Source organism: Chiloscyllium punctatum, chromosome 19 (assembly GCF_047496795.1).
Source record: "Chiloscyllium punctatum isolate Juve2018m chromosome 19, sChiPun1.3, whole genome shotgun sequence".
In the NCBI taxonomy this organism is placed as follows: Eukaryota; Metazoa; Chordata; class Chondrichthyes; order Orectolobiformes; family Hemiscylliidae; genus Chiloscyllium; species Chiloscyllium punctatum.
Genome location: NC_092757.1, coordinates 90,497,314 through 90,519,663, shown reverse-complemented (window position 1 = coordinate 90,519,663; position 22,350 = coordinate 90,497,314). Strand labels below are relative to the sequence as shown.

The 22,350-nt window shown below is 41.5% G+C and overlaps 1 protein-coding gene across 5 annotated transcripts in view; it reads left to right on the top strand.

Annotated features, from left to right (window-relative positions):
* The first annotated feature begins 6,018 nt into the window (after positions 1-6,018).
* Positions 6,019-22,350, top strand: part of tbx4 (T-box transcription factor 4) — a 144,730-nt gene continuing 128,398 nt past the window's right edge. For 2 of the 5 annotated variants that reach the window (XM_072590041.1, XM_072590037.1), the window contains exon 1: positions 15,574-16,050. The gene's annotated coding sequence lies outside the window, so the exon portion shown is untranslated. Of the gene's footprint in view, positions 6,184-15,085; positions 15,126-15,573; positions 16,051-21,914; positions 21,946-22,350 lie in introns of those variants that run through there. The other 3 variants (XM_072590038.1, XM_072590039.1, XM_072590040.1) reach the window with 3 other exon arrangements.

Genomic DNA, 22,350 nt, shown 5'->3' with positions numbered 1-22,350 from the left:
CTAAAACTGAATTCTGCAAAAGCAAAGTACCCCACTCGCCAACCCAAGTGTCTAACAATATCATCCATATCTCCTCCGAGTTAGTAAGGGTTATTTTAAGCAATGAAACGCTCACAATGATATTAGATTAGATTACTTACAGTGTGGAAACAGGCCCTTCGGCCCAGCAAGTCCACACCGTCCCGCCGAAGCGCAACCCACCCATACCCCTACATCTACCCCTTACCTAACACTACGGGCAATTTAACATGGCCAATTCACCTGACCTGCACATCTTTTGACTGTGGGAGGAAACCGGAGCACCCGGAGGAAACCCACGCAGACACGGGGAGAACGTGCAAACTCCACACAGTCAGTCGCCTGAGGCGGGAATTGAACCCGGGTCTCAGGCGCTGTGAGGCAGCAGTGCTAACCGTGCCGCCCACGGTGTATGTAATGGCATATGGCATGTAAAGAGATATGTTTAAAAGGTGAGATCCTAGCTCCAGTTAATCTACAATTACCGGGTAAATAAAATTACATGGCTAAATATAGATTGAAATGTTTCAGAAATTCCCAAACAACTTTCAAAGTAATGGCGCTAGGTTGTGTAGGCATGGCCGAGTGGCTAAAGCGATAGATTAGTAATTCTGTGGGGATTCCTCCACCCAGGTTCGAATCCTGTCATCTGCGTTCGGGGTGGCCCGGTCGTCAGCTCTATTACCTCAGTGCCCGGGTTCTCATCTTTAAAGAAAGACAAGTTTTTTTAAAAACGCAGCATTTCATACTTTATGCAAGGTTTCAGATCACAAAAAAGCAAAGTTGCTCCACTTGTGTTGGAAATACGAACGATGTAACTGGAGGAATATTTGTAACTTTCGCTTCTGTTGAACGCTGACTCTCCTCATTCACTTTGAGTTTCTTTTCTTTTGTATTTAATGCTCAGTCAAGTCGTTTAGGGACTCAAATATCTGAAATGCAGAGAAGCCTGGGTGGTTCAGGATAGTCCACTGTGTTTTCGAATATTTTCTTCAAATGATATAACGCTTGGAAAAACATTTTTTGGGTGGGGTGGGTCGTTGCTAATAATCTAATGGTAAACTTGCGTTGGTGATAAAATATGAGTGGTCAACATTTCTGAAATGAGACATTCAGGAAACTCCATTGTCGGTGTCTAAGTTTTCACCTGATTCGCCGTTTGACGGTGACGCTACAGCGTGAGTCTGATGAAGGAGCCAAAAGGTTGAGAAGATGCTGAAAGACGCATTCAGTTCACAAACCCCTTGCTTCTCAAAATGTCTCTTGGGCACTCACCCAAACGTACTGAACGTAACTTGCTCATGTCTGTGGTCAGATTTGGATACCAAGGCTGAAGTTAAAACAGTAGCAAATCCGGGCGCTTGTTTAGATTAGATTACATTACATTACAGTGGCCCAACAAGTCCACACCGACCCGCAACCCACCCATACCCCTTACCTAACATTACGGGCAATTTAGCATGGCCAATTCACCTTACCTGTACATCGTGATGTCTGTGAGAGGAAACCCACGCCGACACGGGGAGAATGTGCAAACTCCACACAGTCAGTCGCCTAAGGCGGGAATTGAACCCGGGTCTCTAAGCACTGTGAGGCAGCATTACTAACCATTGTGGCACCTGACCGCCCTTATGTTAAACGGTTCAAAGTTGTAATGCTTTGAACACTTGTCCCGTTTGAAATTGCATACCCGATGCTTTTGTTGGTGAAGCGAGTATTTGATGGGGCGGGAGAGAGAACATAGCGGAAAGTCAGGAAAGTTTAAGTCCGGCAAAAATATTGTGTCGTGAGCCATATATGCGAATTACCGTTTGGTGAATGTTTCACGGATCTGGGGAGAGAAAGCAGTTAATCTTATCGGGTCCAATGACCCTTCTCCAGAACCTTTCAGACCCTTCTGTTCTGAAGCGTTAACTCTTGAGTTCTCTCCACAGATGGTGCCAGAACAATTGGGTTTTTCCAACAATTTCTGTTTCTGATTCCCAGCGTCCGCAGTCCTTTAGTTTTAGTTTACGAGCAGCATTTGTGTTTCCCTCTCCACAGATGCTGTCAGACCTGCTATGTTTCTCCGGCATGTTTTTTTAAAATCTAGGACAGCACCTCTTCCAGCCAGCCGGGAATAGCAATTCCCATCGCAGAGTCGCCAATTAGTGTTTTAGCGCCTTACCGCGCACATACCCTCAGCGCACTTCGTAAATATGAAAGCATTCTTCCTGCGAATCAGGAATGACAGCTAGACTCAAGCCACAAAACAAGATGTCCACACTCTGACTTTTGAGAGAGTGCTGGAGTGGATGGGTGGGTGTGGGAGGGGAGATGATGATTTATTCTCCGTCTCTGCTGTGTATTTATTTTGGGCTTTAACTCCATTTGAAGAAGGCTGACCGTGAACATGTTACACGAAGCTAATTTCAGGATTGCTCCGGCATTTGATCTCAGTGGACCTTCGGGTCAATTTCAGCCACTCAGAGCGAAGACCTCCCTTTCTGAGTTCCTCTCTCAAGTCTAACTGCTGCCAATGAATTCATTACCTGAATAATTAATCTCACAACATAACGTATGCATTTCATTGCAGATCGGGGCCTGGTTAATACAAACTCCTGGGGGCTGTTATTATGAGGTCCATATTACCCAGGGTTAGACCCAGTCACTCGGTTAAGTTTTCTGGGGAAGGTTTCTTTCAGTCAGAGTTTTATAATGAGCCAGAGTAATGAGGTTTTAATGAGGTTCCATTGTACAGATGCATGTTGCTGGCACAGGACACGTGTTTTACACCAAAATCTGCAAGTTTGATATCTACATTTAATATGCAATCTAAGCATTTTATTTTATACTCAATGCAATTTACTGTTTACCTATGGAATTTGGAGATCAAGAGACCCTTTTCAGACCTGGTACTTTTCTCAATCATCGATTTGGGAGTGTATTTTCCGTATTTTATAAATCAAAACAGACTGTAGAACGCAACTTCCACGCATTTTCGAGAACAATCGAAATTAAATTCGGAGATAAGATCTGAAGTCATCTCCGTCTTAATTGTCCCCTAAGACACATGCACTCCAGCCTTCGTGTAAAGAAGAGACTTTAGAAGCTGAGTGTGAGAGACTCCAAGGAAACATTCAGTGGAGGTTTACACAAGATTGAGACGATAAACAAGTTATGATATTTCATTTGAGAATCGAATTTTAAATCCCATCCATAAAGTTGCTAAATTGTTCACCCTTGATCTTTAAAACATTCCTGATGTAACTGTAGACAATTACTGTTTGATATAAATATATAACACCGGCCTCCCGCCAAACTCTGAGAGTCCATCTGTGATAGTCACCTGTGATGGTTAGCCACAGATGCCCACACTGGGTGTCACATCCTGGATTGCCTCATTTTGCCTCACCCTATTGTCTTTTGGCAAGAACCTGATATTGTGTCGTGCCTTATTTCAGTGAAATTCGCTGCGAGGTTTCTTTGTTTCTTATTTCCAGTATGGGCTGAATTTTGTTTTTAAGTAATCTTCTCATTTTGGCTTAAAGGATCCCCTTTGGGGTTTCAAGATGTGTGTGTGTGAGAGAGAGAGAGAGAGAGAGAGAGAGAGAGTGTTGGTGTCTGCGTGTGTAGCGGCTTGTGTGTGTCTCTGTGTCTGTGTATGTGTGCGTGTGTGTATGTGTGTGCCTATGTGATTTTGTGTGTGTGTGTGGTGTGTCTCTGTGTGTGCGTTTGCATGTATGTGCCTGTGTGTATGTGTGTGTGGGTAGCACCGGTCTCGAAGTCAGTGCACTCGCTGTCTTCCCTCATCTCATTCTCATGTTCACGGCCGGACAGGGATGGGTATACCGACCCAAACCACTCACTCGCTGACCGGGGCTCCTTCCGTGAACTGGGACTCTCGTATTTTGACCCTTAGCCTTCACCTTCACAGAATAACGTTGTCTTGTCACTGCCAGTTATTTGACTCCCTCGCAGTAACTTGTATAACGTTGCTCCAACACCCAAAAGTAACGAAAATCTCAACGTCTGATTGAAAATGTGCCAATAGCAAGGAAATATGTGTAAAACCACTTTACAAGATCTGTTTACCTTTCATTCAATAAGCTATTTCGCTCTAACTTTGGGTTATTAGACAGAATAACTTAATTTCTTTTGGTCAATGTAATATCTCTTCCATAAATTTTGTGTTTTTAAAGTCGTGAAAAAAATGCGGCACATTTACTATATGACCTTGAGGATTATGCCCGATTTAATTTTTCAAATGTAAGTAATTTCCAAATATTCTTACACCAATGCACAGAGATGACGGGCTTCGTTGAACTGGCGCTAGGTTTAGCAATCAGCTTTAGAGAGAGGAAGTCCTGTGGGACTCAAATAAAAGTTCGGTCAGTATAGATTCAGCCTATTTATTTGAGTCCAGGAAATGAATGGGAATCTGGCACTGGAGTACTGGGGGCAGCAGTAAATTAGAAGTGTTCGCATACTGTGAAAACTGAAAGAATACACAATTAAAAGTTAGGGGCTTGGGCTACACAGCGCGAATTTGCGAAAGAATTTGTGCTAGAATTCGTAAAAAGCAATGAAAGCTCTTTAATAGCAAAAATCCCCCCAGCATGGTTGCGAAACTAAATTCAATAATTAAAATAGCCAATGTCTGAGTACAAATTTAGTCATTTTTTTCTCTCTCTATCGGGACTGATATGATTTGAACGAAAGGAACCAGATTATGAGGGAGGTGTGACAGGGCCGCTCCTTATTGTTTTTAATAAAGTCTGTTTTTAAACAGCGAAATTACCAAATATTCCCAAACACGTACTAACTCTGTAGATTGGAGGCAAAAACCGACAGGTAGTCGGAACTTTAAAACTTATCTGAGATGATTTGATCGAAAAAATTCGAAATCTAAAGTTCCGATTTGTCCTGGATTATTAAAATTGAAAACCAATTCGTATCCAATGACGCCCGATTCGAAAACATTAAATTAATATTTATGTCCAGAGGTCCGAGCCCTGTTGACGGAGTGATCAGTGCAAAGGGCTAGGCCTCTGTTTATTTCATGTAAACATTTTCCACTAATCAAGATTTTTCTTTAATATTTCATGTTAAACAATATTCCTTTAGGAACCGGTTGAATGGAGACGGCTATTGCAAATTCCCGACTTCTCACATTCAATAACACCTATCTTTTCATTTCCAAGAATTCCCTTTAATAAGTATGGAATTTGAATGGATTAAGTACTGTATTTGCTTTCAATAAAATCATCTTCCAACTAGAGATTATATTTTATCGCCGCCGACTCTGGTACTAATTAGATTTTTTTCTTTTTTGAAAAATTAAGTGGACGAGTTTCTGTCATGGACACAGCGGGAATTTCCTTTTCTGACAGCTGATTGACATTTGGGAACCCATTTGGTAGCGTTTCTCTGTTGTGTTTTTTTTGTGGGGGAGGGGTGTATGAGGCTACTTAGCCACGTCAGTCAGTGCCTGTACAGTGGAAGACTGAGAGAGAGGTACGGGAGGGGGTCGGGGGAACAATGCCATGGCCTTGTTCTGTGTAAATAAAGGAAGGAGGGCAAAAATACAAGGGGAAATGTTAAATGCCCAACTCCTGTCTGGATTTAGTTATTGCCCAAAATGCTTCTAAGTTATTAACTATTTGCTCTTCACATTAGCTGTACAAGAAGGAGCTCAAATAAATCAAATCGAGACAAATAAAACTTTTTTTTAAAAACTGCTATGTTGAAATTTCCTCAATTTGTCACAAATTTCAGTTAATTCATACGCGTTGGCATCATCCTCTGTTGGTTGCAATTCTGCATGAGTTATATTTATTCAATTAGTTTAGTTTTCTTAGGCCCTGCTGTTATATTTAGAAGCTGCTAAACGATTGCCCACTTTAATCCACATTTCATCAGGCTCCAGTTGGGTCGATGTCTGCATCACGTGACGGGGGAGTCTCCTCGGATAAAATTCAGTGTTAAACTCAACCAAGCTCTAACCGGCTCTGATCCGACCCCGGAACTCCTTTGAAAAGGAACGGCCCCAGTCTACTGAATAGTTAAAAATTATCGACAGTGCTGAGTTTGCGAGGCGGGTCGCTATTAACCACGAAATCGGACTTTTCATCAAATCTTTCACCAAAAAGTGGATTATCTCTTTGGATAAACAGGACGCGTTTGGTAAGAAACAGTCTTAACAGAGACAGGAGCGAGACAAACACCAAAATGAATTCTAGAATGAGTTTAATTCAAGTTTGATCAGCACAGTAGTTTTGCACTTTCTTTTCTCATACACTTATAAACTGCGCCGAGTATATCAGCAATTACTAAGTACCGTTCTAATTCAATTGAATGTTAGATAGAATGACTGAAAGTTAATGCTCAGTTTTAAATGATATTTTATTGTAAGTTACTGACACTTTGTACCCACTTTTTCAATATAAATTGCATAATTCACAGATTTAATTGAACGCCGTATGAACTGCCGTTTTTCTCCGACTTGTGACATTCAGGTTGGTTTGGGATTACACACTGGTTGCTGTAAATTTGTTGGCGATGACAGAAGATGATAAATAGGGAGGAAAACTATCAAGGTGTGTGGGGGTGGAAGCGGGTGAAAGATGTAACTGGAAGCAAGTGGCAAAGGAGAAGATAAGGACCAAAGCGAACGGAGGAGCAGGGTAGAATCGAACAAGGAACCAGCAGCTGGGACGGAAAGAAAGTCAAACCGAGAGGGAATGTTTACATTGAGGAATGTTACTGTAACTGTTCAAGTTTTATAGAGAGACAATATAAACTAACAGAGCATCAAAAATGAACGTACCCTTTGATGGAGGTTGTGAAGGAACTGGCGTAAACTATTGTGTTTGTGTACGCGGACATTGGGTGGAATTAATGTTTCAAATGAATTATATTTTATCCTCTATTTCTTCCTGGTTTTACCAATAGGCTTGAAACATAGAAAAAAGTTATTGTTAACTAGGTCCACAACGCTTAGTGATTAAAAGCATTCAATGAGATGGAGAATAATAAAACTAACCCTTTTAAGCATCTGTAGACTTCAGAAATGACGCCTTTTCTCCACGTGGACGTAATTATTCAGTTGGTTCTTTTGTTATTTTACTATTTGCCTCTGGGAATGAAAAATATTTTGATACCTTCATCATTTGCAGGAAGCATGAGCTTCTTTATTTGCTTTTGAAGTTTTAGTAAATGAAATTGAACTTTAGTCTTTTTATTCCGTTTGAGACAGAACTCAGTAATGTTGCTTTACCAACTCAGGCGCTATTTACTTTTACCTGTTCGGCCATTATCACTGTAGCTTGAAATCAGTGCAATCTTGGTTAGGCGATCATGTTGCAAATCAAGGTGAAAATTTGCTGTCTGGCGCTTCGGCCTGTTCTCTGACAGTTGGTGGTTTGTGTTGTGAAACAGCCCATCGCCAACAACACCTCCCCACTCTCCCTACCCCCACTCCTCCAAAACATTCTACAGCACACGACTACAAGGGATTTGTAACACTTCTGAGTTAGACACATATTCGCCCTCAGTGCACAGTTGCTTCACTGGTAGGATCATTACCGGAAACGACGTGATTTACCACGACTATTTCTTACATACAAAACAAATCTCTAGCAAAAGTTCAATTAATGCATTAACTTAATGGCATGAAACAAACTTGCTTTATTCAAACCCAGCCGTCCTATTTACTCATATCTTGTTGATGTAAAAGAGGATCATCAGTAACAGGTATCAGCTTCTTCATTAAACAATCTTTTTCAGTGATTGCAGGATTGCAAAGGAAATTATATTTTATGAGGGTGGAGGAAGTCTTAATAACTCCAGACCCAAATAGTCCAAAATTTCCCAACACTGTGTCTCACCTTTTAATCCGATCCCGACCAAGGGGCAACGTTTAACTTTCTGCCTTAGTTTATCCGCTAAAGATGGCGATTGTGGTGGGCCTTTGGTAATGGCGGTTGCAACAGGGTGACTCCACACTGATGTGTGTACAACTGACCCCGGAACTGATAGTGGGGTTTACATGAGAGTGGTGCTGGAAAAGCACAGCAGGTCAGGCAGCATACGAGGAGCAGGAAAATCGACGTTTCGGGCAAAAGTATCAGGAATAGCACCAATCTAATCTAAACTCTGGCTTCCAGCATCTGCAGTCCTCACTTTTGCCTCGTGGAACTGATGGTGTTTGGAGCTCAGGATATGGAGATGCCGGTGATGGACTGGGGTGTACAAAGTTAAAAATCACACAACACCAGGTTATAGTTTAAACCTGTTGGACTATAACCTGGTGTTGTGTGATTTTTAAATGTAGAGCTCAGGGTGGCTTTGGGGGGGGGGGCGTGGGGGGTGGGCGGTGGAAGGTGGGATGGTGATGTATTTATCAACAAAAAAAAGCACGATTCAATTTGAAATATTTCAAAGCAACATGAATATGCGCTAATACTGGTAACAGGCTGCAAGTGTCCTGTAGCCTGGCTAGTGCGAGAATAGCTGACTAGATTGGAAAAATGATTAATTTAAAACTTTTTTTTAAAAATCCGCAATTATTCGCTAACCATTTTTTAAAAAAAACCTGGTAACTACCCACAAGCCACGTTGGAAAGGGAGTGAACAGATATATGACAATGTTGAGCCCTGAAAATTGGGTGTAACAGGTTTTCTGTGTTTGCAGCCCAGGTCGGGATGGCTATTTCCAGTCTTTTATTTGAATGTGAAAATAATCATTCTTGAAACAGTAACTCTCATCATGAGGTTTAGAATCTGAATGGCAATGAGCTATCCAAATTGATTCAGACTTCGTCCTCTAGCCCACTTTCCCTCAGATGACTCGCAGTTGTGTTTTTATTTGTGACTAATTTACCTGCCAACAGTTTCCTGCACATTATTACAGTATCTACATGTCTGCAACCGCGATTACAAAACAAATCAGTGACAAATTGTTGTTCCCTGTGGTGGAAAAAAACACTGGAGTGCTTGCTGCTGGCTATTGGCATGTTCTGTTCTCTGGTATGGATGCCTCTTTGAACACAGTTTGTTTTGAAGAAGCCGGCAATTAGTGGTTTTGTCGAAAATTAAGTCTAATTAAGCCACATTCCGCAACCTAAGATGCACGATCGCTATGAACTGAGACTTTGTTTTAAACATTTCACAACAGAAAACTGGAAGCAAGAGGCGATTTGTTTGACTAATGCAATCTCAGGGTTTTAACCTGCAATAGTTTAAAACACCGCTGGAGTCAAAAGAAAGTCTCCGAAAATGTATGTTCTAAAAATTAAAGTTGGCGAAATTTTCTGGGGAAAAAACCTCTCCGTTTGAAGGATAGTTGGCGTTTTAAAGAGCTGATTACAGATTTTATATATCTGGTAGAGACGTGAAGGGCCGAATGGCTAGCTTCTGTTTGATGCCATTCGAGGATTCTATAAGACAGAACAAAATATAATTGGATCGAGACGGCCAATAAAACGTACTAATTCTCTAATGATGATTCAGGGCCTGAAGCTGCACTTTTGTCGATTCTGAACTGTGAAAAATTGTACAACTCATTGATATCACAAGGCAGGTAACCCGGACAAATAGATCTCTAGGAGCACCAGATCCTAGAGAAAAAAGGCGGCATTCCGTGCGGATACAGAATGGTGGGAAATGTTAGGGAAAGTTGTCATGAAGTCACAGTTATTTCTAGACTGCTTTATGTCAAAATGCTTCATTGGCTTATGTTACTATAAAGCCATACTTACCAAGGCAGTTTCCAGGAAACTGGGATGTGGACAAATAATTTGAAGTTGGTCTCCATAATGAGATTACTGATATGATCAACATTTGATTGACACGACTAACACCAGGTTGTTCAGAATTAAGCAAGCATCGCCTATTCCCCTGCCAAATAATCTGTCATCTAAATGAGCAACCGTTATAATGTAGCAAGCAGTCACAACGTAATCTTTCAAATAACAGAAAAATGTTTCTACGCAAGTTTCAATTAATAAATTGTCCAATCTCCGAAATAAACATCATTCATTGCAACTGCTAAACCGCCAGACAGAAAATTGCGGATATCGGTAATGGAAAAGATGGCACAGATCCAGATAGAATTTGGAGATGCTAATTACATAATCGATTCAAAATTCAAATTGTTATTTTAAATTATAAATAGTGAGTTTAAAGGAATTTTTATGACAAAAAGTTGGAGTGTGTGTCTCCCGTCTGTCTGTGACGAAGGGAGTAGCGGGCATCACCGAGGTATATACTATCCATTAACGCCTGAAAGTAAAACCTAACCCCGTTCATATCTACCTATCTATCTGAAAGTAAGCATAACTGTGGCATCCTCAAACTTCTAGTTCATTGGCAAACATAAGCTTTGCAGCGGGTCATAGCTAGGGACTCATTGGTGTGTTTGACGGGTTGAGCTGGAGAGAGTTGTGTATGGCCGGGGATTTGGGAACATTTACAGATCAATATTGTGTAATCTAAACTTTAAACGTGATGCTTAATAATTAAACCACATTTTGAAGCAAATCACTCCCAGCGTTGCATTCCTCGTCCGCTGTTGAAAAGTGCACGTGATATTTTATACAAACCTTTCTCTCTTAAAATTGATCAATCGAATCTAAAAGTAAACGTAAAACCAGCAAAACACTCGCTGAAAAATTAACTGCAATGTTAAAAGTGTTTACTCGCGCTATTTGTTACTCCACAGGTTTTTGACTTTGACGAAATAAAGTTTCCAATTGATGATTAAATTTGTAAGTGATTCGAATTATTTTTGTTGCCTGTTTCCAATGCGGGGGAAAGTTGAGGAGATGTAATTGTGAATAGTCCAAACAATCTCACAGCGTGAGTTCAATGGGCTTGGAAAGAGAAAATTTAAATTAGTCCAAAAGTCTGACACCGAATAAAGAAAACATCAAATGTAGAACCCAGTTATTTATGGGAAGGACCGTCAGTTTGTCTGACTTTAAATAACGTGAGTTAAGAAATGGATGATAAAAGCGGTTCTGATGTTATCTCAGATTTCTAACGGGTGACTGAACACATTCTGGGTAACGCCGCCACGTCCACGCGTAATTTAATCTTATTTATCCCAAACCAATTTTAAAATCAGATTAGCTCCTAGTTTTTTTAAAACCCACAATTATTGAATCAACTCTCAGAATTTCCGAAACAAGCATCTGGATGATGATTGGATTGAGATTACAAACTTGACTACTTGTAAACAGCCTCCAGTCATTGTCCACGACACCTCCTTCCATCTCTCCCTCCAAATAGGAACTGGAGATTTGGGTTGGGAATGTTCAGGGACTGATGTTGTTAGATGATACGGTGCTCGGCTATTTTTATAGCAGCCTCATTTGTGGTGGTTCGCGAATATTAAAGAGAACAAACGGTTACTCCAAATCAGGGATAAATACTGACTCTTTAGGAAAGAAAGAACATTTGTGAAAAAAACGAACACTTAATTCACCTTAAACCCGCCGAGAATGAATTCAGCGGTGACGATTTGTTCCGACAGTCCATCCCTTCAGAACATTTAATGGTTTCTGTTTAGTTTCTGTCTGAATGGCACCTTGGAATGTTCTCATTATCCCGCTGGATGCTCCTTGCAGTTTGGCAGCGGGATGGGAGTGCTGGTGGGTGGATGGGGGTGGGAGTGTCACAGGCTGTCTAGCTAAATGCAGATTCTGGTTAAAAAGCGTCACCTCGAGATACCTGCAGCTGGGGACTGCAGCAGAACTCCGTTCAAAGACCATGGACCCACAGAATCTCCCTAATGGGACTCAGACAGAGCCTCCTTGTTGTTTTTGTCCTGCCGTTTTACGATCACCTCGAATAATCCTCAATGCTCTAATTTCCTCATTTTGATTCAGCAGGTAAACGATTTCCGCCTTTCTCATTATTGAAGTGACTGAAAGCACATGGAGCCTCTGAGTTCAAACTAGCCAGTCCTAGACTAAGGTCGGTACAAAACCCCCCAATAAAATAGGAAACACATTTCCAAGTCTAAAATGGCTAATTTACAAAACATAGGACATTCTGAAATCATTTTATCCAACCTATTAAATGAAACTAAGTATTTCTCCGATCTAATCTAGAAGTCGAAAATATATTTAACTCTGCATAATTAATGGAGGCTACCGTGAACCGTCACAAAGGACCATTACAAAGACTCATTGTTATTCGAATGCAGAACCACGAATCAACTTCCCCAGAACTGGCCTTTTGAACTAAGAATCACAAAAAATGTAATAGTGAACATCAAATCTTGAATATTGCTTATAATTCAAGATTTCATCACGACATTTCAATCTGTACAAGCCCTGCATTTTACGACACATTTACCTGTACATCTAAATGAACTGATGCATATGGCATTTGATCGAATGTGTCCGAGCCCCAGAATCTGGGACATAGTTGTTCCTTAACTCAGAAAGTTTCTTAGGTGCTGCGAAAAGGGAGGTGATGGACGAGCGGTGTTATCTCTAAATTATTAGCAATTGCGCCCATGTCTCGGGTTCCAATCCTGGCAGATGTTGGAATGTGAATACATTTTTAAAAAACAGTGGCATTAAAGCATCTAATGATGAATATGAGTCGATTGTCAGGAAAACTCCTTCTGGTTCACTAATGTCCTTCAGGGAATCTACCCTACAGGTGACTCCAGACCCACAACAATGTGGTTGACTCTCAGCTGCCTTGTGGCCAATAACTTGACGAAGGGCTTTCGCCCGAAACGTTGATTTTCCTGCTTCTCGGATGCTGCCTAACCTGCTGTGCTTTTCCAGCACCGCTCTAATCTTGACTCTGATCTCCAGCATCTGCAGTCCTCACTTTCGCCAATAAATGGTGACCTGACCAATGACGCCCTTTCATTCATTCATCAAGTGAACTGAATTTTAAAAAAAGGATTAGCTGAACAGAGAGTAGGCCGATAGTATCACACATGATTTGGAGATGCTGGCGTTGGATTGGGATGTACAAAGCTAAAACAAATCACACAATATCAGGTTATAGTCCAACAAGTTTATTTGGAAATACTAGCTTTTGGAGCGCTCCGAAAGCGAACGCTTCTGAATAAACCTGTTGGGCTATAACCTGGTGTTGCGTGATTTTTAACAGCATTACACATGGCGGATTACTGCTCTGTGATGGATTTGAAACTTCAGAATTAGGATTGGGTTTGTTGTCACGTGTACTCACATGAGTAGAGTGAAAGGTTTACAAAATCGCCAGTTATGACGCCAGCTTAAGTACAAAGGTACCTGGATGCAGTTTCTTTGGAGTCGATGAAGTGTGGAGTTGGAAAAAGCACAGCGGCACTGATGAAAGGTTCCAACCTGAAACGTCGACTTCCCTGCTCCTCAGATGCTGCTTGATCTGCTGTGCTTTTTCCAGCTCCACACTTAATCGATTCACACTTTTCAGCATTTGGAATCCTCACTAATCCCACCCTTTCTTTGGGATAGTTGTTCTGGGATGTGGGGGAATGCCGGAATGAACTGCCACAGGCGTATTTCATTGGAGGGTGAAATGCTGTAAGAAAAGGAGGACTTTGAATGCTCTAAATATTGTGACAAGTTTTTGATGAGAGTACAGTACTGGCTGTGTGAATGAAACTTTCCATGGAATGTGAATATCATGCAAATAATTTTGTTGAAGTTTCTTGGGAATACAACAGTTCCATCTTATGACAATTCAATTTACCATAGCAAGTTGTTTATTTTTTGACGGATGAAGGGGGTGAAGGGGGTGGGGGTGGGGTGGTGCAGGGCGAGTGGTTGATTTACTAGCGGCATAAATATTGTTTCTCCTGTCATGGCCAGATGCTGGGCGAACTGTTAAGGAATGAATGCCTGAAAATAGGGGCAGATTAGGGAATTTCAGAAAATTAGCCAAAGCTTAACTGGGCATCTAAAAAGTCGAATTATTACAAAAATAGGGGACCTAAATTCAGAAAGTTTACATTTGCTAGACGTTTCTTTGGAAATACTGCAATGAACTATCATCTGATTATAATGAGCACAGATTTTATTCATTAACAGATTTATTTGGGAAGAAATTGAAACCATTGTTATTCTGTGTGTGTTACCCAAAGTAGTATCCAGCATGTTGACTGCAAGAAGGTCCATTGTGTTACTAAAGTAATACAAAGAACGGCGGACGCTGGAAATCTGAAACACAAACAGAAATTACTGGAGAAACTCTGCAGGTCTGGCAGCATCTTTGAAGAAAATCAGAATTAACCTTTCGGGTCTGGTGACCCTTCCTCAGAGCTACCAGTCTGAGGAAGTGTCGCCGGGCCCGAAACGTTAACTCTGATTTCTCTTCAAATATGATGCCAGACTTGCTGAGCTTTTCTAGCAATTTCTGTTTATGATTCTGATTTACAGCATTCGCAGTTCTTTCGGGTTTTAAAGAGACCTTGGGGTCTGGGTGCATAGCTCCTTGAAAGTGGAGACCCAGGTGGACAGGCCGGTGAAGATGATGTTTAGCAAGCTTGCCTTTATTGGCCAGTGCATCAAGTATAGGAGTTGGGAGGTCATGGTGAGGCTGTACAGGACATTTGCTAATCTATTTTTGGAATACTGCGTTCAATTCTGGTCTCCCTGCTATCTGAAAAAAAAATGTTGTGAAACTTGAAAGGGTGCAAAAAAGATTTAAAAGGATGTTGCCGGGGTTGGAGGGTTTGAGCTATAGGGAGGGCCTGAATAGGTTGGGGTTATTTTCACTGGAGAGTCGGAAGCTGAGGGGTGACCTCATAGAGGTTTATAAGATCATGAGGGGCACGGATAGGATAAATAGCCAAGGTATTTTTCCCAGGGTAGGGAGTCCTTAACTAAAGGGCATAGGTTTAGGGTGAGAGGGGAAATATAAAAGCGACCTAAGGGGCAACTTTTTCACTCAGCTTGTGGTACGTGTATGGAATGAGCTGCCAGAGGAAGTGGTAGAGGCTGATACAATTACAGCATTTAAAAGGCATCTGGATGGGTATATAAATAGGAAGGATTTGGAGGGATGCGGGCCGAATGCTAACAAATCGGGCTAGATTAATTTAGGACATCTGGTCGGCATGGACGAGTTGGACCAAAAGGATCTATTTCCGTGGAGTAAGTCTCTATGAGCCTGTGATCTTTCTTAGAACTAGAACTCGTCCAGAACTAGTTCTGAGTTTCTCCAGCAATGTTTGTTTTTTATTTCGGCTGGAGAAACTCAGTACTAGTTCTGAAGAAGGATGGCTGGACCCGAGATGTTAATTCTGCTTTCTCCGCGCTGACACTGTCAGACCTTTTGAGTTTCTCCAGCAATTTCCGTTTTTGTTCCTGTGTGTTTCTGTTGGGTTTTAGACTCTTTGATGGCCTGAGGTTGTTTTGATCCGGAAAAGTGAGGGGCAGTTCCGTTCTAACGCAGTACAGAATACTATTGGATTATATCGCAGGAGCTGCTAAGCTGAGAAGCTGACTTGTTGATGGATGTCTGAGAGCGTTCATTATTGTCCTGCTTCACTGGAGTGTTTTGTTTTGTAAGACTGAGGCTGTAAGTGAGGGTGCTCGGGTCTGTGTATGCAGAGGCTCCTCTGAGGTGGCTCGTGATTGACAGGATCTACGTCAGCACAGAGGCAAGCAGGCCCCAAACGTCCAGGACTGGGACGGGGAGGGAGCAGAGGACCGGACAGACAGCAGCATTCCGGATCTCCCAGGCACCAGCATCAACTGACCATCCTCAGCTGCAACTTATACAGCTAGACAGAGAAAGCGATCAGACATTACCCCTAGTTCTTCAGGAATATCTGGCAAGAGAAGCCGACTCAATCGAGGCGATCATTGCAGAAGCGAGTACAATTTGAGATATCTTTTACCGGGGTCGCCCGCCGCTGCACATCCCGAGCCTTCAATCCAGGGTCGTATTTTCATCCGGTGGAAACACTGAGGCCCCCCGCCCCCACTTCAAGCAGTTTGGAATCTGTACTTTGCAATACTGTACCCCGAATGGGGATTCTCTGACAGAACCGGAGAGAAGACAGGTTCAGTTTGTGTAAGTTACCATTGTTGACAGTTCCTCCATGGAGAAACAGGAGAAATCTGAAAATATAAATCTGCAATACAGGGCAAGCTAGAAACTGTCTTATTATTTGATATAATTTAAAATAAAGACTCATTTATTGATCTTTTCCAGGGTGATCATAGAGAAGGTAGGTTTTTTTTTACTGTGAGGCAGACTAAGCAGGCCTCAGTGTTTGCAAAATATAACTGCTCCTTAAAAGGAGACGGTTTCACATCGGGCTAGTGGATTAAGCTAATGTCTGTCTCTTCTCGGCTGCATGACCCCAGGGCGGGCTGTAACCTTTCAGTGCACAGTATTTAGTTTTCTCTCATTGACGCTTTGTTTGGTCGCTGCGGCCTTGCAGTGAAAGTGTTTCCTTCCTTTCTTCCGTCCTTCAACTTTCACATTAACTTTCCCACCACACACCTGATTAACTATCCCAATCGGAAATTCGACCCTTTCTACCTTCTTGTTTACACCTGATTTGCTCTGCCCAGTCATTAGGAATTATCGGACTGTTTGCAGAAACTTCCCACTCTGAGTTGATAACTGTCTATTTAAATGAATTGGATGTTCCCTCGCGATAAACGTCAGCCAGAATGCAGTGTTAACCCGCGCTCAGAGTACAACAGATAGCAAATAATTTCACAAAATACCATCATGGCATCTATACCCCCCCCCCCGCCCTTTCGAATTCTTGATTAACTTATGTATGACTTACGTAGCTTTGAAAATTAATTCAAGTTAATCGTCAAGTAGTAAGAATATAATTTTATATTTTGGTACCTTTGCATTGACAGCGGGTCTCGCCCATGTTAAAGTAAGAATCATATTTCCTTCCTTATTTCCCTGTTCTGTCGAATTAAAACACTCACCTGAATTCTCTGTACTAATGTAACTACGGTCATTAGAAACAAAGTAACAGTCACTAGCCCTTCGATAAGTTTGATGATGCACTTTTCTCATACTGTAAGGGCGGCACGTGGAAGTGTTGGCTGATTTCTGGAAATGTGACCTATGTGAGTATACAATACTCACAGAATCAGAAATGTAAATATGCTGACCCACGCTGGGATCCAGCAGGGAACATAATTATTAAACATGCAAAAAGAAAATGTTAATCCTCTGGCAAAGTGTTTATACAGACAATCTAACACAGACTGACGCTAAGATATTTCGAGTTTTGTATTTGTTACACACGCAGTAGTGGTGATTATTATGGGATATTTCAGCCAATTTTGCACAGAACTGGTGTATTTAATGCCTCGGAGTGGGGAGAGTGGGATTCGAAAGTTTTGGGCTGTGAAAGTATGAACGGTCCTTGCGACCAGCAATGAACTCGTCTGTACAGAGTATTTAATAAATGTCTCTCTGTCTCGGTGTCCAGTATCGACATACGGGCAGTCTGCAATCGCCAAAAGAAGGCTGTTTTTCTTAGGCTCAATATCTGTTGTTTTAAAACAAACGAGCGTTTGACAGCGAATCTGAACCTGGGAGCTCGACATCTCTCGGGTTAGACATTTATTCTCTGAGACTGGGAGCTCATGGAGGTATAAATCATTGCCGTCATTGACTTGCGCCATCAGAAACATTCCAGTTGTTAGTTGAAGGTTGCAAGTTTAAATTATTGCTGACTAAACGTGGCACAGAAATTTGACAGAAATTGAATTGTGGTAAATTATTGAGATGACGTGCACCCCGCGACATCGAAAGTAAAACTTTCTGCCATGTTACAGGGAGGTGATTCTTTCTAACCGGTTATAATCGAAATGCAAGTCTTTGTAAAAACAGCTACTGGGAGACAAAGTTGTCACTATCGGGTTTTTTTCTGTCATACCACTGAAGGTACGAAGCCAAATCTTTAAATTGCAATTAAACTTTAAAACGACTTTTTAATATATCCATCTCTACCCCACTCCCTCACCCAGGAGGAACAATTTATCTGAATGTTTAAGTTTGAACATTGAAGCCAATTCCGAACGAGTTCCTTTCTAAACTACACAATTTCTATTATTAACAGTCTAAAAGACAGATGTAAGGTTAAATCAGCCCTTGTTTCTGTAATAGCCCTGGAATTATAGAGCCGCCCAGAGTTGGACCACAGCAACTTAATACAATGGAGAGAAGTAGAGACACATCAGATAGGGCACACGCCTTGTCTCCCTTTGCTCGCTTCCCGGTTCGGGTGGCGAAGCCGTGCCGTCACACTGCAAACACAGGTTCAAAATGGGCTCCCGACTTCACATAACACCCGCACCCCGGAGGAGATAAACCAGCTAACACAATACTCCGTTCACCTTAACGAAACGCCAAGGTTAGGACGATAACGGATCTGTTGTTGAAAATGTGTCGAATCTGGAACAACCGAAACAAAAACAAAGCTTGCAATGATTTCCTTGGGTGAGGACAATTACAAAATAAATTTGGAATTTAAAAGGCGGGACTGAAACCATTCATAAGCGCGCGTCAGTTTTATTTGCAAATTCTGTTAAATTAATCCTTTCGTTTAAATGTAAATATTAAAACTTCAAAATTGTGATGACCGTGTAAACATCCTTTCGCCACGCATTTATTTATTAAACCCGTTTTAAACATAGTTCTAGTATACTCCTATGTTAAGTACCTTCCCTATTCACTGCCACTTCACTATTTTTCTATAAAGTACCTAGGTTTAGTTGCCATCAACACACGGTTAACTGGCAAGACTGTTCCAATTCTCAACTCCACTGTTACATTTTTACATCAGTGACTATAGCATCAAGACTTTTCAATGTAAAGCACCAGGCCACAAAAGCACACCGCTATTTCATAAACAAATACTAAACAGAACAATCAAAGGGGAGAGATTTGTCGACTCGAATCTTTTCATGACTTTTCCCACTGCGCAGCTGCTAATTATTTTGCTTGGGTGCATTAAATTGTCTTCTGCTTTCGCTTTTTCTTGATTTTTGCAGTTCGAAACTTTCCATCCAGGTTCTAATATTCTGTAGCCTCGTGAAACTTCAGTGTGCTCAAGTTGCAGGGATCTCTCTGGTCCCTCACTGTCGTGAACAATCTCATTAACGTGTTCAAAGTATAACATCCGCTCAGGGTTACGGGATTGTTAATAATTCTAAGGCACAGGTTTGCTGTACTCCGCCCTATTTACGCAGCTCGTCTTCAATTTAGAGTGGAATAAAAGCTGTACAGACAAAACAAGCAGCAATTGCAATATATATTTTTAGCAACATTGCTGCGTTGTATTCTGATGAGAGCCCCTAAGTACCGAGAGAACAGCCATAATACAAAAGGTGGAGATGATAAGATGCAAAAGGAGGGTGGGGTGGGGAAGAAGGCGGGAAGGGAAGAATAAAGGCCTTTTTTTTGCAACGAAGGCAATCTGATAAATTCATTCAAGGCAATTTCTAATCGATTGCCTGCACTAAATAAAATGTGCCAGTTTGCCTTAAAGGATAGATGGAGAACAACACTAACCGCCATTGGGACAATTACAGAAACCTCCTTGAACCAAATACTTTGCTGTGAGTTTGACAGAACCTTTTCAGAGTTGTTTGGAAGTTAAATCAGGGAAACAAAGTGACGTGAATAGATTAATCAATGCTCTAGATTGGCCATCATTTGGAGATCGTCACCAAGAATTCAATTGGAAAATTCAGAAAAAAATAAGTCTTTACTCAGATAAAGAAAATCTGGAAATGGCTATGACAGGGGTTCATTGGGGCGGATAGAGATTTATTTAATCGGAAGCCCAGATAAACACTTCAGAGAGAAAACAATCGAGGGTTATACTGATGGAGGTAAGACTGCGTGACACTCAACTATAGCATAGGCCGCCATAGATAGACTGGACCACTACAAACCTGTTCGCTGTCGATATCATCTGTGTATTTTGAGTCATCCCTGGCCGCTGTCTATGATTCATCGATGTGTTTATTTTGTTCTCGGCCGAGTTTGAATCAATTTCCTGTAGGACGTTGGCAAAAAGCTTCAAACACTGTCACAGAGGCCTTGGAATCCAACCTATTTATGTTGTTTGGAAGAAAATTTAGGCGGCTGACTCCGCGAGGGATTTTGCATGCTTGAAAACATGCGCCATTTTTGCTGTCACAACGTTAACTTTAACATAAGGATACCGGCGATGGCTTTTTTGCACAAACTAAAAAAAACAATAAATTCCTACTGGAAAATTGCACTCTACTTGTCAATAAAGCAAATACTCAGCGCTTGGCCTAACCGAAACACATGAAAACACGCATCAGGCGAACTCCATCGGCATTGGACCAAATGAACTGAAATATTGAGCCTTATCAATGTGGGTCGGTGGGGAAGCTGAATCATGTGTTCACGATATAACGCATGTCCTCTCCTCCCACCCCCACACACATAATTATATTGAAGCTTTTTAAAGAAAATTAAGACCGATAGATTATTGTTAAGCAAAAATATCAAAGGAGGCGGAAGAAGGGCGGGTGGATCGAATTAAAATCTGCATCAGTCCGGAATAATTGGCGGAACAGGTTCAGGGTTGAACGACCACCTCCTGTTTCTATAGCAGGTACCCTGGGCTGCATCTACCTTACATGGTGGAAATACACCCCCACTTAGAACTCTATGTTTAAAAAAATGCTTTAATAATTTAAATCTTTTTTGGAGCTATTCAAACTTGCCTAATCGATCAGAAAGAGGCCATTCGGCCTGTGCAATCTATTCCGTCGTTAGTACCTCACCAGCAGTTGGTTGCTTGAGTTCCATTGCCCACGGTCCTTACACCGTTTTTAAATATTTCTCCAGTTCAATTTCAAACGAATATTGCGTTTATACAGATGCTCACCTCCAGCAGATAGAAATTTAAATATTTAAAGGCGCATCCTTGCGACGATTAAGCTTATTCTAAATGCATGCAACACAGTAGATCTGAAATCACTCAGCATTCTTTACAGATCCACCACGATCGGCAAGGTTATGTCATTCAGCCAGTTCAAAGCTGAACCGGTCATCTTCAATATCTAGTGGTGAAGGAAACATTTCTAGTTGTGACTGCTTCAGTCTTTCTGCAGGATGAGTTACAGCGAGTTCTCGCCAGCAAAATAACAAAACTGGAGGGGAAGCAAAGTCAAATCATTCTCTCCTTTCCGCCACACATCAAAACATCACCTTTTCTTTCTTAAATTGCAACAAAGTCCTTATGCTAGACAAAAAAGCTGGTTATCATTCAGAATTTCTGGTGCCTCGATCTAAACCGGGGAGATGTTTGGTTACAAGTCAAGTTCCAATTGACGAGCCCTTTCCCTCAATACAGGGTGTGTTAGATATAAACTCGAATCCTATTCATATTTGTTGAGGTCCAGCGATGGTCAAGCGAAATAACATTTGTGCTGCTTTGTTCACATTTATTTTTAATTAATTAGGCAATAGGGGTTTTCATTTTTTATCTAGTTTAGACAGCGTCTTGTATTTGAAAGAGCACTACTTTATTTTTCACCTTTAAGATGCATTTGTATCACTTGCCAATGTTGAGCCAATCCCTTGTATGAGTTTCTAGCAAACAGCGCAGAGTATGGGTTGTTGCCAGGCATTTACCTGGATGGAGGATGCGCAGTCAGACCCTGTTTCTGTTGTTTATCTCCTCCGTGAAGCTATTCCTTTAACATACACTGATTAGACGCATATGTAGAACTCCTCAAACCAATAAACCATTTCAATGTTTACAGTGCGCAGGCAACACTGTCCAAACATTTCAATTAACTGCGCGTATTAAAATCAACCAGGAGGTCTAAGGTGGAGGAGGGGCAAGAGGGAGCTGGCCACATTTATAAGTATACCCACAGTGCGCAAGGTTAAAGTCACAAGAACCTCCAAATTCGCAAGGCATCGTATTCGAGCGAGGTGAGGCCAATATTTAACATCACTATTATTGCCAACAAAGATAGATAATGCTTCTGAAGGTTTCATCACATGAGCTGCGACTTCCATCATGCTGTGTCTTCGTGCTCACTTTCAGGGTTGAAGTCTTTGGCACACATTTTTGCTCCTCTTTTTATTCCTTCGTAGGAAATGGGAATTGCTGCCATTTATTGCTCATACTCATAGCCCTTGAGGCGATAGTAAGCTTCTTTCTTCAAGTGTTGGAGTGCACGAAGCGTAGGGTCACCCTCGGTGTTGTTAGGAAGAAAGTTCCATGATTCTGACCCAGCGACAATGAAGGGAGGGTGACGTTGGGAAGGCGAGTGACGTGGAAGACGACTTGCCGATGGTGGAGATACAATGCGGGTGCCCCATTATCCTTTTAGG